The sequence below is a fragment of the Seriola lalandi genome, unplaced genomic scaffold, assembly GCF_002814215.2.
Source record: "Seriola lalandi dorsalis isolate HSWRI2012SDOR001 ecotype SW California unplaced genomic scaffold, Sedor1 jcf7180002053559, whole genome shotgun sequence".
NCBI classification, from domain to species: domain Eukaryota; kingdom Metazoa; phylum Chordata; class Actinopteri; order Carangiformes; family Carangidae; genus Seriola; species Seriola lalandi.
The window spans coordinates 12028-26200 of NW_019524112.1; the positions used below are offsets into that span (position 1 = coordinate 12028).

Consider the following 14173-nt stretch of genomic DNA (forward strand, 5'->3'; position numbering starts at 1 on the left):
CCCCCCCCCAAAACCAAAATATGACCAGTTCCTTGCAGCCAAGGCAATACAACAACATGACAAACTAGAGACTCAAAAAAGTAAAAGTACCACTTATTTGATTGAACACCTTGGACACATTTACATAACAAGCTTCTAGAACATATGATTAAATCCCTTCCCCGGTAGTTACCCTACCGATGTTACGCCTGTCAGGGTTTCAGCTCTGAAACAGCAAATGTGCAGTTTCTAAAATATAAACACAGGTCTTCGATATCACAAGTAAACAAAAGCAGGTTTCTCAATTCTGGCTGATGGATGAAAACCCTGTCTCCAGCTGACATTTTAATGTTTTCAGTGGATCCGTGTTAAAATAAAAAGCCAATAAAAAGGTCTGAAATACGCACATGAAGGCTGCATATGTGTTGTCATGCTAAAAGTTATATTCTCCCAGGAAAAAAGTCAGGAACATATCACAAGATATGTTAATAAACAAGCAACACTGCTCCTGTAAGGCAGTTATATAAAATATATTTGTACATGATTATTTAAATACAAAAATATAATTAAATGTTATTCGATCTATCCTATGGATTGGATAGAAGAAAACATGAGACAAGCACACATGTCACAGTTCTGCTTTGCTTTACTTTAACATGAGAACAGGACCTGGAGATGAGTAGTAAGCAATAAGTTTGGCAAACATAACACTACCTGACACAACTTTGGCTGGAGCTGCTGGAGTGTAAATTCCCCCAGACCGAATAAAGGGCAGGACCGAGCTGATATCATTACATTGCAGTATCATTACACAGTGGATGTTCCCGTGCTGAACAGGTATTTTCTTAACCTCACTACCCCACTAAATAAATTACTTAGCTAATGATGTAGCACTTGTCTTTGTAAATAACATTAGGTTACCGACGAGCTGGTTAGCCCTGCATGTTAATGTAAGAACAGACAGACGCTATAATCCACTCCTCACATTTTTACTCTTGTGATCTTGGGTTAAAAAAAGACACCACCCTCTAAACTCTTCACCGCCGGCGCTACAGCTATGTGCACGCGGCTTTAACATGTTGGAAAATCCAATGTTTGACAGGCCTGCTGTGCAGGGTTACAGTTGGTAAGATAATCGCTGCTCAGTGGAGGGTTTAGCGAACAGTTGCAGGACTGTTGAATAGAATTATGTAAGTTTATCTGCTGTTCATGATATTTTGTCTTTTCTGTTAAGTCTATTTAAGTCAGGCCTCATGATAATAAGTGTAATTTTATTCTCCTGCAAAACATTTCCAAATGCCAAATGTATTTGCAGAATTATAAATTAGATTTGAAAATAATAATGTGAACTAAATATTCTGATTATCTACATTTTGTAGGATAATTCAGTGCAAATGGACTGAATGTTTATTTGGTGCATGTACTATTCTGACCAGTGTAATTTGGCAAAGCAAAGGTTGTCATTTGAGCAACACTGCGATTCCAAAGTCATGGAATTACCAGTTGTTAGTGCAGAACAGACATGTAAAAGTAAGAAGAAGTTAAATGAATGAAATGAATGTTAGATATAAATCTAACATCTATCTAAATCTCACGTCAGTTACACTTGGTGTTGAATAGTCCTCAGTTTTCCACTGTGTTATATTATCAGCTAAAGGTCCCTGCGTCCGCCCTAAATTTGAGTGTGGAGGTTCAGTGCTGACCTTCTCTCAGCCTCTTTTATAAGCCTTTTAAAGCAAGTTATAAGAAGTGTTGTGTAACTGTAATGCAGTAAAGCAATATGATCACTTTTTTAAATATGCAATGAATTATTCTGCAACAAAAGTCATGTGTTACGTCAATCATTACTTTACTTTTGTTACCCAGCTGCATCAGTGGTGCCAGCTAGCGCAGCCTCAGTACCTGCATACAGCTCTGCAGGAGTCCTGACCTCAGAAGCTCAGCCGCACACCCTCCAACTCTAAACAAAACGAGGTGACTCCTGAATGTACTATACGTGTACCAGTCGCTAACATTAGCAATCCAGCCAAGCACACACAACAATTAAACAAGACAACTTTGTTATTACCTGGAGTCACATTTCTCCTCTAGAGACTAGCCAGGCTAACCAAGGCCAGGCTAACTCAGCTCTAGAGCCAGAGAAAACTTCTTGGAGGGGCATCTGAGTTCCCCAAGCAAGCCACTTTTTTTGCCATTAAGATCATTAAAAACAATCATGGGAAATAATAAAAAATACTGTCAATATTTCCATTACAATTGTATTTGCAATTTAGCAACCACACTTACATTTCAAACATTCAGAATGGCCTCGTTACATAGTAAATCACATCGCTGCGCATCCTGGTGTAGGAAGAAACTAAAGATAACTTTGCCTTTTAAATGCTGCTGTTGGTCTGAGTCAAATCTACATAGAGTACGAGTCGAGATGCAAACATATCGGATCTTTGAAAGGAAAAGGTTCAAGTACTCCAGCATTTAATGGTCTGTGGTACAGCATCAGTGTTTTTACTGAGCTGAGACTTTGTCCTTTCAATGCACAGACTAAATACATATTTAGAGGATTCCACCAGGTCAGGCTCCGCTTGAGACTTGAATATTTTTACTTTCAACTTTCCAATCAAGTCAAGTCTTTAGGGAGTCAAGTGCCAGAGCAGGCTTAAGTCTCAAGTCAAAGTCTACAGTCTCTGTCTCTGCTTTCAACTAAACCTCTGACATCTACTGCTACTGCACAATCAACAAACATACAGCAACACACACACACTCATCCACACACAGCAGCTATGCTTTTTTTTTTATTAGCAAGAGCTGTTTGAGCTTGAGGAAATAAAGATGGACAGAACCAACAAGGGGAAGAGAGACGGAACGAGGAAGAAAGGGATGCTGGAAAACGAGAGGAGGCCTGTGTTGTAAGGGTGGAATAGGTAAACGAGCAGACTGTTACAGATGAATAGCTGTTGATTGTAACTGACAGCTGAATCGTACTGCTAACACGTGTAATGATTCTGACCCGCGTGCACAGGCTTGTGTGTGTGTGTGTGTGTGTGTGTGTGTGTGTGTGTGTGTGTGTCCACGCGGTCCTATGAGCCTGCTGGACAGAACAAACAGTCAGACATTCAGTCAACATCCCTGAGCTCCCGAGCTCTGATCTCTACTGCAGAGATCAGTTTCTCATCACAAACATCACAAACGCTCTGTAATCACTGCAGGCGGTGAACACAAACTCCACACACACACACACACACACACACACACACACACACACACACACACACACACACACACGTACTGTACCATCAACCAAGAAGGCAGTTTTGTCGTGGAAGTTGTTTTTGGCTTTAGCCCACTTACCCATTATCTACCTCATTTGACATTAGAAAACTCAATGAAAACACAAAGGAAAATCATTCAGGTGAAGCAGCGTGAAGCAGAGGAGGAAACGGAGAGGGCTGGTAGGTTCAGTAGAAAAAGAAAGAAAAAAACAAAGAGGAAAACACAAGTGGAGAGATGGATGAGGAGCCTGCAGAAAAACAAAGAACTAAAAACTGAGGCTCTGATGCATTACTGCTGGCAAATTAGCTAACTACTACTGAACTGTCACACAAACACACACTCACACACACACACACAACACAGAGAGAGAGAGAGAGAGAGAGAGAGAGAAACAAACACACACAGCGCTCTTTAGCTATTCCTTATGCATCAGCAGTGCGTTTGCTCCTCTGTAGTCCCCTTGACTGCGAATGGAGAGGACAGCAGAGAGAGGAGCTGGGTGTTTATTGTTATCCTCGCAGACTAGTGTCTGTAAAGGCTAAAAACACGGTGACCAGTGAGCCCAGGAGCAGTGTGAGTGAGTCAGACTCAGCTGGTCTCCATCAGTGGGAGGTCTGCAGTGTGGGATATCTGATTTGTTGAGGAAAAAAAAAAAAGAAAAAAAGAAAAGAAAAAAATATCTAGTTGGCCTCAGGCAAGCTCAGGGCGCACCGAGCCGGTCACAGCGGCCTCAGTCTGCATTTTCTGAATGTCATCTCTCCTGACTAAGCAACAGAAGTGTTGTATGTGTAATTTACCGTATGATATATGTTTCATGTATGTGCTGTTTTAATATGTGAACAACAACATAAGGTTAAGTGAGAAGGTGGATGAAATATAAGCTATGCTCTCAGATCAGAATGAAATGTTTAACCCATGTTTAATGTGAAAGATGTTATTTGTGATTGAGCCCACGGAGAATTCCACCGAGCTCTGCAGTTCCCTTCTAGCTTCGCCTCCGATTCAGGGGCCGCATCCTTCGGACGACGCAGTCGACAAAGGAGTGGCCCTTTGTAGCCGCCATAGACCACGAAGGCCAGGTATGGCCTACGGAGGACTGTCGCTATGCGTCACCAGCTGTGTCCACCTTTACCGTTGCGTCATGCAGCTCCTGTCGCCTAGCAACCTTGACAACACGTAACTTTTTTTCACAAAAATTTGAGGTTTTAAAGTCCTTGGTTTTAACAGTCGTACCATATACTTATGTTTAAAAGTGTAATCCTCAGGCTCTCCGTCAGTGTTGTTTGCTGCCATATTATTTTCATTAACGGGGTGCAATGAATGTTGGGATAGGTTAGTCCACGAAGGATCCGCCCGTTGGCGCCTTTTGTTGCCATGGAAAAGAAAGCCGCATTTCTCGGCCGCATTTGTAAGAGCCTTTGCAATGGGACAGCTTAGTCGTGCCGCTGTGACGCCATCGGTGTTCAGATGCAGCCTCAGAAGGATGCGGCCCCTGAATTGGGACACAGCTATTGTTTTGGTTTTACAGCCCCCAACTTTACTGTTTTGGTTCAGTGGTTTGGTTCACCCTCACAGCTCAAGGAAGGTGAGTAAGCGAGCAGCTGGACAACATTGTGGAGCATGTGTACCCTGAGGTAGTCAGTGAAGACCAAACCAGAGCTACAAGCGTGAATATTGGACTTGGACATTCATCATGAAGCCAGAAACATGACAAATGTTGCTCCATGTCTGTTGGATGTGTAAACAAACCGCTGTTTACTTATACGTTCACTGTAACAACTTTAAAAGGTGATAATACGTCAGTGTTGTGTTTGAGTGGCCACTTATTCATGCACATGCATAAGCAGAGCGTGAATCTTGTTGTGCAGCTCCACCACCTCTTCCTCCACTTAAAAATCCGAGCATGACTTCATTCGTCTTTGCTGTCAAGCAGAAACCTGTTCGTATTAAGGCTGTGAGTTTGGTCTCAGGAGTGTTCGACAGTCTACAGGACTGTTAATGAATGCACAGGCTCAAACCTGCTCTGTGGGACATCAAAGGACTCTCCCACGGTATTACAGATTACTTCTGTGCCTGTGTGGACACTTAAGATTCCCACAGAAAAGTGTTTTCCAAAGGACAAACTCTGGACGACAAAAGCCATCAAATCCCTTCTAAATAGAAAGAAGAGAGCTCTCAGGGCCTTGGGACAAGGAGGAAGTTAAGTCTGTCCAGGGGGAGCCAAAGAGGAGAATGGAGGATGGGAAGAACACCTACCAGGAGAGGACAGAGTGCAATATACAGCAACAACAGTCTGAAGGAGGCGTGGAGAGCGCTGAGAACAATCGAGCAGGCAGCCAGGCCAAACCCAGAGAGGAACAAGTGGACTGCTGTCAGGGCAAACAGCTGGGCTGTAAAACTTTCATGCAGACAAGGAGCTACCACCTGGAGCTGATGATCCTTCCCATCCCGCAGCCACATGAATGGACTTTAACACAACAGAGTATCAGTGTCCAAACAAGTCCTCCAACTTCAACGAACCGATCATAGATTGTATATTAAAAAAATAGTAGTCGACTCCGGGTCTGGAAAATGAAGTGAGGAAGTGACTTAAACCTGCATTCTATCTAACGACCATTAGGGGGCGACTCCACTGGTTGCAAACAACCATGTAGGTCACTTCTCCCTACATTTGGATAAGAACCATTGTCGGCATTGTAACAATAGTAATCACTCAGCTGAAGTTGTAGTAGTCCCGGTTTTGGTTCAGCTCAGGCATGAAAACTACTTGGTTAAGGTTAGAGGTTGAGAACGTTTGTTGTCATGGTCACAAAAATAAACACGCTGTTAAGGTTGTGGATAAAAGAAAAGTCATCCATCAGGTTCACACAGGAAATTAACAGTGATCTCCTGTGTGTTTTTTTTTTTCTTTTCTCAAACCATCCATCCACTCCAGCCTCCTCCTTTGCCCCCATCATAATTACTACAAACACTAAAGGTCGTCTGACACACTGCCTGTGGGGCCGCTTTTTTACACAAGAGCAGACTCTCAAATTAATCGTGAGTAGGTTTTTATCATCGAAAGAAAGAAAAACATGCCTTTCGACACATGTCACAAACGCTTCTTTAGCCTGCAAGCCTCTGAGTGGGCGGACTGACAGCTGAGCGGGCAGGGACACGGACACACAAATGTAAATGAACTAGCACTGGTAATTGCAGCTTACAAGTCAGAGACAGGCAGCATTTTGTCAGCGATGGCGTACAGTGGTGAAGTGGGAGGAGCTATTTCAGGCATCAAAGATTTTCATGAATATTCTGTATGTCAGTGCCTCTCAAACCTTTTCACATGAAGGAGCCTAAACTGACACGAATTAGATCCACCTCTGATAAGATTTTTTACTTGTAGATGTTTTATTACAGAAAGCGTTTGAAACCCACGACCAAAAGAGTCATATATTCTGTCATTGTGTTACTCAGGGATGGAATTAAAGTGAAACTAAATTATACCCCCTTTGGCTGGGGACCCAGAAGAGCCCCACTGTGGGAACCACTGCTGTGGGTGACTGGCAGCAGGAGCAGTTCTAAAGCTTGGATGGGCATTAAACCGCTCTGGGTGTATCATCAGTACAAAGGATGAGAAACTGCGCTGTAAAATATCTAAAAGTTCACGTGTCGGCGACATTACAAGCTTGTGTGAGTGGAGAAATCAACTACGACTCTCAAGGAGCATTTTGTGGTCCAATCACTGACCTTAAATCTGTGTTGTAGGTTATGTGCTGCTCACAGCAAACTGAAGAGAAACATTTGTAGAAACTACATCGGTTCACGTGTGGATTCTTTATCTAATGTGGATGAAATCAGCAATTATACACGATTTTCTTTGTTGTTGTTGTTGTTGTTTCTAGTTGCCGTGACAAAGCACCATAGCAGTGGCTGAGGCTGATGAATCTATAATATGTTGAGGAGCTAATTTGAATAACACTTTGAAAATGGGACGTACAGTGTTAAAGGAATACTTAATAACTTCGCACTGACCCAAATCTAAACACCAGTGTCAACATTTGCGGGTTAGGGTTATTTGTTCCAAATACATCAGCTGACTCTTTTCCAGGCAGCACAATGACGTTGGCAGTGAACTTTCTCCCTGGTGAATGATTGTTTGGTAGCTTATTTCCGTGCCTGTACATAAAAAGATCACAGTAGTTGGCGAGTTAGTGTGGGCTGCAGCACAAAGCTTGTGGCAGTATTTGTGTCACTGCTGTTGTCTAGTTGTTAGTCTCGTCACTGTCTGTCATTCACAGAAAAGTAATATTGACTGGATTTATGCAATGCATTTAAAACTGGTGTATCCACAAACAGTCGGCACAATCACGACACCAGAAAATATAAAATATCAATTTCATTCATTAGAGTAGTCTACAGGTTTTTTGTAATCTTATCTAAAAGGAGATCTGTACACTGTAGTGGGAAAAAAACATTGCTTTAATTTCAGTTTGACTTTAATATAAAATACAGTTAGAGCTGAGAGATCATAATTGAACTCCCTCCGTTATGAAGCAAAGCGTAATTATTCTTTGTCATTACTCCCAGCATGCTCTGCTGGGTCTTTCCCTGTCTGGCAGGGTGTCAAACCCGCTTCCCCGCATCGCCTGCTGGTGTTTTGCCAGGTGCGGAGCCAATCTCTCCTCCAAACAAATGAAAATGGATTCAGAGGCGGCTGCAGATACAAACCCCACAAATCAGAGCTCACATTCCTCCCGTCTAGCTGCTCACATAGTCACTGGGGGGAAAAAAACCCAAAACACATTTTTCCATTTCCTGCTTTTAGCAGCACTCGCAGATACAAAGACATGCACGTGGTCGGGTCAGCGATCGGCTGTTGCACACTGTGCAAAGCTATGAGGCATTACTGCCGCAAGCATCCACAGGATAACACACAAACACACGCATGATAACACACTGCTTGAAAGCTGAATGCTGATTTGCTAATGAGCTGTCATGGAGACAGATACTGCCATTTAATTGGCTGGTAAAGGAGGCAATTAGAATTCAGTGCATAGATGCATAGACCAGAGACGGAGAGGCTAGGAGCTGGGGTGATGGTTTCTATGCATTATCTGTGAGAGTGTGGGCTTCAAAGAAACACATGTCAGGAGACCGCTGGCATGTCACTCACTTCTTTAAATTATTTATCCTGATGATCCTATTTAACTGCTCCATGATCTGCTGCTCAGTGTGTGTGTGTGTCTGTGTGTGTGTGTGTGTGTACATACAGTAGGTGTGTGTCACGCTGTGTGCAGTGCATCTCTTTTTCTTTCTCTGCTTCACCGGTTTTCATTTCATCGATCCTCGCTCTCTCTCAAACTCAAACTAGCTTTATAACTTCAATGATTAAAGGTAAACAATCGTTCTTTGAACAAATTTGAGGTCCTTTTATACAGTGTACAGAAAATGTTGATTTAAGTAACACAATATGATGAACACGGCGGGTGAGTTGTAAATACAGGTCCAGATGTGGCCCTCTGCAGAAACTCCTTTTCTTATATGATTGTTCTGCTTCCTTTGAATGTGTCTTTTCTATTTGACTTTGATGAACAAACAAAAAGGAGAGAAAAAAGGCAAACTTTAAAAAATATATTTAAATTTATTCTTATGATTTTATATATATATATATATATATATATATATATACACACAGTATATTTATATTATGTGTTTTGTTATTATTGTTCTCCAGATATACATCATATGAGGTGAAGCCTGTGACTTCTCCCTCGAACTGGATGTGAGTATTTCGATTGCTTTTTGTTGGAGGTTAATAAAGATATTGATGGAAAAACAATTCAGAATGTGAGAACAATGAGAGGGGATGGCATCGTCACGATATGCTACATGAAACCACACACATATATACTATAAGTATATTACCATATGGAAAAACAACCCATTGCAAACGAACCATTAAAAAAATCGTATAAAAGTAAGGACTGTGGAAGAAAGGGGATAAAATAACTTCCTTCAGCCTTTGACATTCGGATCAATCTTGACACAAATCACATTGAGCTTTGTTTTGTTTTGTTTTGTTTTATCTGACAGTTCGTCAAATTCTCTTTTGAGTTTTATGTTAGTGAAGAACTTGGTTGTTGTGTCTTCAAACAGGGTGAGGTCTGCGTTTACCACTGCTCTGGGTTGCCAGGTTTGTCTCTGTCCATCACTTTTAATAATCTCAAGTTGTGGACTTGTCGTCTGTATTTAGTTTGTGTGTGTTTGTGTGTTCTAGTGTTGTCTTTGAAGGGCTAAATAGAATTGAACTTGACTTTGAGTTCTGGTAGTAAAAGTCCAGTGATTGATGTACTTTTCTTTGGCAGTAATCTTTCTCTCTCTCTCAATTTCTCTCTCTCTTTTCTTTCTGTTTGTGTTGCATATGAAAACCTCTAGCCTCATGCATAATTTCTCTGGACATTTCTGTGTACGTGTGTGTGTTAGTGTGTTGCTGTGTTTGTTTTTCTTCATGTTTGTGCATGTACAGTATATGTGTGTGTGTGTGTGTGTGTGTGTGTTTGTGTGTGCATGGTGTCTTGTATGAGCCAGTGAGTAGTAAGTATGGATCAGTGACCTTCGCACTGTTACATTTTTAAAACAGGCCGTGAATAATAGATTAAGTTGGAATAAAACAGCCAAGGATGAAATATGAATTAAAATAATCTGAATTACAGAGACGGGGGCCAAGGGAGGGAGAGGAGGGAGGTGGGTGAGTGTGAGCGTGGGGAGGTGGGGATGGAAGGAGAAAAGGAATCGACAGATCTCAAAGAGAATGGACAAGTACATGTAGATGAATGACACTACAGAGGATTGTTATTTATGACAGCACGAGGCTCGGCTATTATATTATGTACAGGCTAACATCATAAGTTAAAGCGATACTTCACCGAAATGAACATCTGCACACCTGACTCTTTACAGACTATTGATTATTGTGATTGAGCATCTTGTTATATTTGGAAAGAGACATCACTGTTGTACTTATTAAATGTAACTCTGTGCTGCTCTGAGCATCACCAGATGTCACGGTGCTCCAGCTAGTGTCTCTAAATGTTGGCAGATCACATACACACACTTATTTTGAAAAGCCGAAAACTAAATTGAAAACAAACAATTTACCTCTCCTGATTAAAATCAGCTGAAAATGACTCTCCTCTGGGGGAGACTTGAGACTCCTCTCGTAATGAATTTGTCCAGATTAAACGACAAACACAACCACAAAAGAAATGCAATTTTTATTCTTTATGCATCAGCAGCCACCAGAAACACACTCCAACAGGCCTAGCAGCTGAAAAACAGCAACAACAAAAAAAAAAAGTTCAATTTACATCCAATCCAATGGAGTTGTAATCCTTTTCTGTTTGTCTACCTTTCAGTTCAGTTCTTATGTTGGTTTAATGAAGTGGACGGAAAACAAATAAAGGTTTTCCTTTATTCAGCTGGAAAGCTGCACAACTTCTCCTCCTGTAGATCTTATAAAACGTGAGCTACGGGCGACATGGAACCTCCTACTGCAGAAAACACATGGTTCACGGTTCAATATATTTTACATGTGCATTTACTCATTTAACAGACACTTTTATCCAAAGCTACTCACAAGTGAGGGACATCACTAAAGCTTCGGTGCAGTATAGGAGGCCTTGGTACTAAGTTCTAAATTTACTAGATATGTGCAAGAGATCAAGTAAAGAAGTGCATTGAAAGAGAATAGTAAGTGCTAGTTGGGCATGTCAGGGTGTTAGAGGAGTTAGGAGGAGAGGTGCTCTCAGAAGAGATGAGTCTTCAAGAGATTCTTGAAGATAGAGAGAGACAACCCTGCTCTGATAGCGTGCAGTAGCTTGTTCCACCATCGAGACACCACAGAGGAGAACAGTCTGGACTAAGATTGTGTTGTGTGCAGGGACAGCAATGCCAGACAACATTCCTTGGAGGGACCCAGAGGCCCGAGATGGCACATAAGGCTGTATGATTGAGTTCAGGTAGACGGTGCAGACCCAGAAGTCACTCTGAAGGCAGCATTAGTGACTTGAATTGTGACTGGGGCGACCCTGGGTAGCCAGTGGAGAGCAATTATCAGCGGAGAAAAAAAATGGGAACAAATAAGTTTCACTTTCTAAGCAAGAAAACTTTTCGAAGCGACTCTATCAGAGTAGTATGAAACGCCCACAGTTCAGCACGACCCTGTGGCCTCTATGGCCTCTGCCTTCTCTTTTACTTCATTCATTAATTCGTGCAAAATTAGAGTTTAACTTTTTGATTTGACATTTCAGGAAAGTGTCCTCCTTCATCACTGCTGTGGTGATCTCCTGCACCGCTGTCCCATCAATAGAAAATCTATCGAGACTTCCAACTTTGAACTCCTCCAGATAGTGAATGGTCAACACAAATGAGCTCTTGCTCATCAGCAAACCATCGACTGCTCCGCCGCAGATGCTCATTAAACTCAGATCGTAAAAATGAGCTTTCAGAGAGACAGCCTTATGGCTGCTCTTTGCCTCACGCTGCTGAGGAGATATGAGGAAGGGAAGAGGACTCAGAGAGAGGCTGCTGCTGACAAACTGCATCACAGCAACAACAGATCATCCCGGGAAAAGCAAAAGCTCTTCTCGGATAGTTAACATCCTGTTCAAACCAAACTTTGCTTTGCTTTGTTGAGTTTGCTTCAAACGCACAGTTTGCCGGGAGGAGAAGCTGCCGTCTTAGCCACACCCTGTCAATAAACCAGTCCATCAAACAATCAATCAATCCATTTACACCACAAAGGCTCAAATGGCTGGAAACAAACAATGCTACTTACATGGTCGAATCCCACAGTAACCTGGTCATTAGGTGATAAATTGAAGTCACTCAGTGTAGGGCGAGTTGCCCTGCTCCTCTGTACCTCTGTGCAAACACTGACGACACATTTCATAAATCATGTCATTTTTTTATTGAATAGTGTGTGAGAGGTAGAGAGGAAGAGAGAGAGAGCCACTGAAAAACCTGGTCACCGTGGGAGCACCGAGTGTGGAGAGAAGGTGATTTAGGTGACACTGAGGATGAAACGCGCTTCACTTCCCATTGTCCTAAATGTGAAACGGCCACAGAGACAAATTTTTGAGAAATTCCAGGATGTATGTGCCGTTCACTTTACACCCTCTCCACTTCAGAATAAACCTCTCGGTAATGCTGCAGAGGAGCAGCTCACTTTGCAGCAAGATATGGATTCCCTTTTTTTTCATATTCCAACTCAAAATATACAGACCATGAACAGATATATAGAAAGTTTCTTATGTGGACATTTAGGTGACATGAGGACTTTACCTCATATCACCTACATGATATGAGCCTTCCAGTTTTTCAGTTCATCTGTTTTGGAGATGTTTGAACAGATGAGCACTCTGTTCTGAACCCTTGTGTGTTTTGTTGGTGAGCACAGCTTATTGCAAAAGTTCAATTAAATCTAAGTGTCTTTAAATGCACCCATGATATCCATATCTATGGTTTGCCCACATGAAAAGGGGGAAGTCCTCTCAAGCTGGCCCCACTGCCTTTCATAAATGCATTGTGTTTGTTGTGGCCTGTCAAATCCCACAGAGGCTTTTCTACATGACACTGACCTGTGGTGAGACTGTGGACATTAAACTATCTCCAGTGGCGGAGGGAAATAATATACGTTTAACTCCACTACATGCATTCTGTGGCTATAATTACTTTTCAGATCTCTAAAACAGATGATCGGTTTATAAAATATGATGTATTGTTATACAAATACTGAATGGGGCCATGATGCATTGCATAATGAGAACTTAATTTTCACATCAGCATGGTGTACTCTTACTTAACTAAGATTCTCAATACTATAGAAGAACTATAGGCTCGACACACAGTTATAAATGAAGCTTAAATGGAAATAAGTCAAGTGTCTGGATTTAAATGATCTTAAAGTTGAATAATCTAAGTGTCCAATTTGAATCTATACAACTTGTTATCTCCAGAATCTAAATGTGAAATCTTTTCAGAGTCACAGGGGGCAGTTGTCCAAAGAGTTGCACGTCATCCAGAGCAAACAGGAAAAGACCCTTCAGGATCTAAGTGGGTTTTGTTAAACAAGAGTTTTAAATACAGTAGCAGAGTCCAGGTTAAGAGGAGGGTTGGAGTGGATGGATGGGTTGACAAGCAACCGTTCTACAACCTTAACCATGTGTTCGTCACTGTAACCATCACGACAAAGGTGCGGTTCACCTGCCACTGGCGCTCTCCTGTGGGCCATGACTGAAGGAAAGTACAAAACGACTGATGTGGTCATTTAGATCAGGAAGGACTTTTGAAAGTCAAGCTTACGAACAGGTAAATATTTGGTTTCGTTGCCAAACTGCTGCGATTTAGTTTCTCATTGTGTTTCGTACATTTTATCCTCGTATGTTTCGAAAAGCTACAATGAAAGCGTTTCACGAACAGCCGCGATACCTGGCTGGACGTCACCTGCACAGAGTCGGAGCTGTTCTGTTGTATTTTGTTTTTTCTCTCCCCGTAACTCTCCTTCCTGTTTCCCTCTCCTGCTCTCTGTCACAGGAACACACTGATTTCACGTCTCATCACCCCCGTGACCCACATAGACCAGGTACTAATTCACACAGGCCAGAAAGAGACAGAGAGACAGAAAGAGAAACAGAAAGGTGACGGGAGGCAGAGCAAACAAGGAGGACAGAAGGCAGACGGCTAAATGAGAGAAAGCAGAAAGCCGGAGCAGAGAAGACAAGCAAGATGCAGGGGGGCTGCTGAAGGCGAGATGAGAGGAGGAATTGGTCAGGGCGAAAAAAAGCCAGAGGGGGGAGGAGGAATGGAGCTGGATAATGTAGCCAGTAAGTGATAGACTGAGCAGCGGGAGAGGTAGAGCGAGGTCAGATGGAGAGATGGAGAG

The 14173-nt window shown here is 42.2% G+C and overlaps 1 long non-coding RNA gene across 1 annotated transcript in view; it reads right to left on the minus strand.

Annotated features, from left to right (window-relative positions):
• The window catches only part of LOC111651280 (uncharacterized), a 66879-nt gene that overhangs the window by 983 nt on the left and 51723 nt on the right, over positions 1-14173 (minus strand). The gene's annotated exons all lie outside the window — the stretch shown is intronic.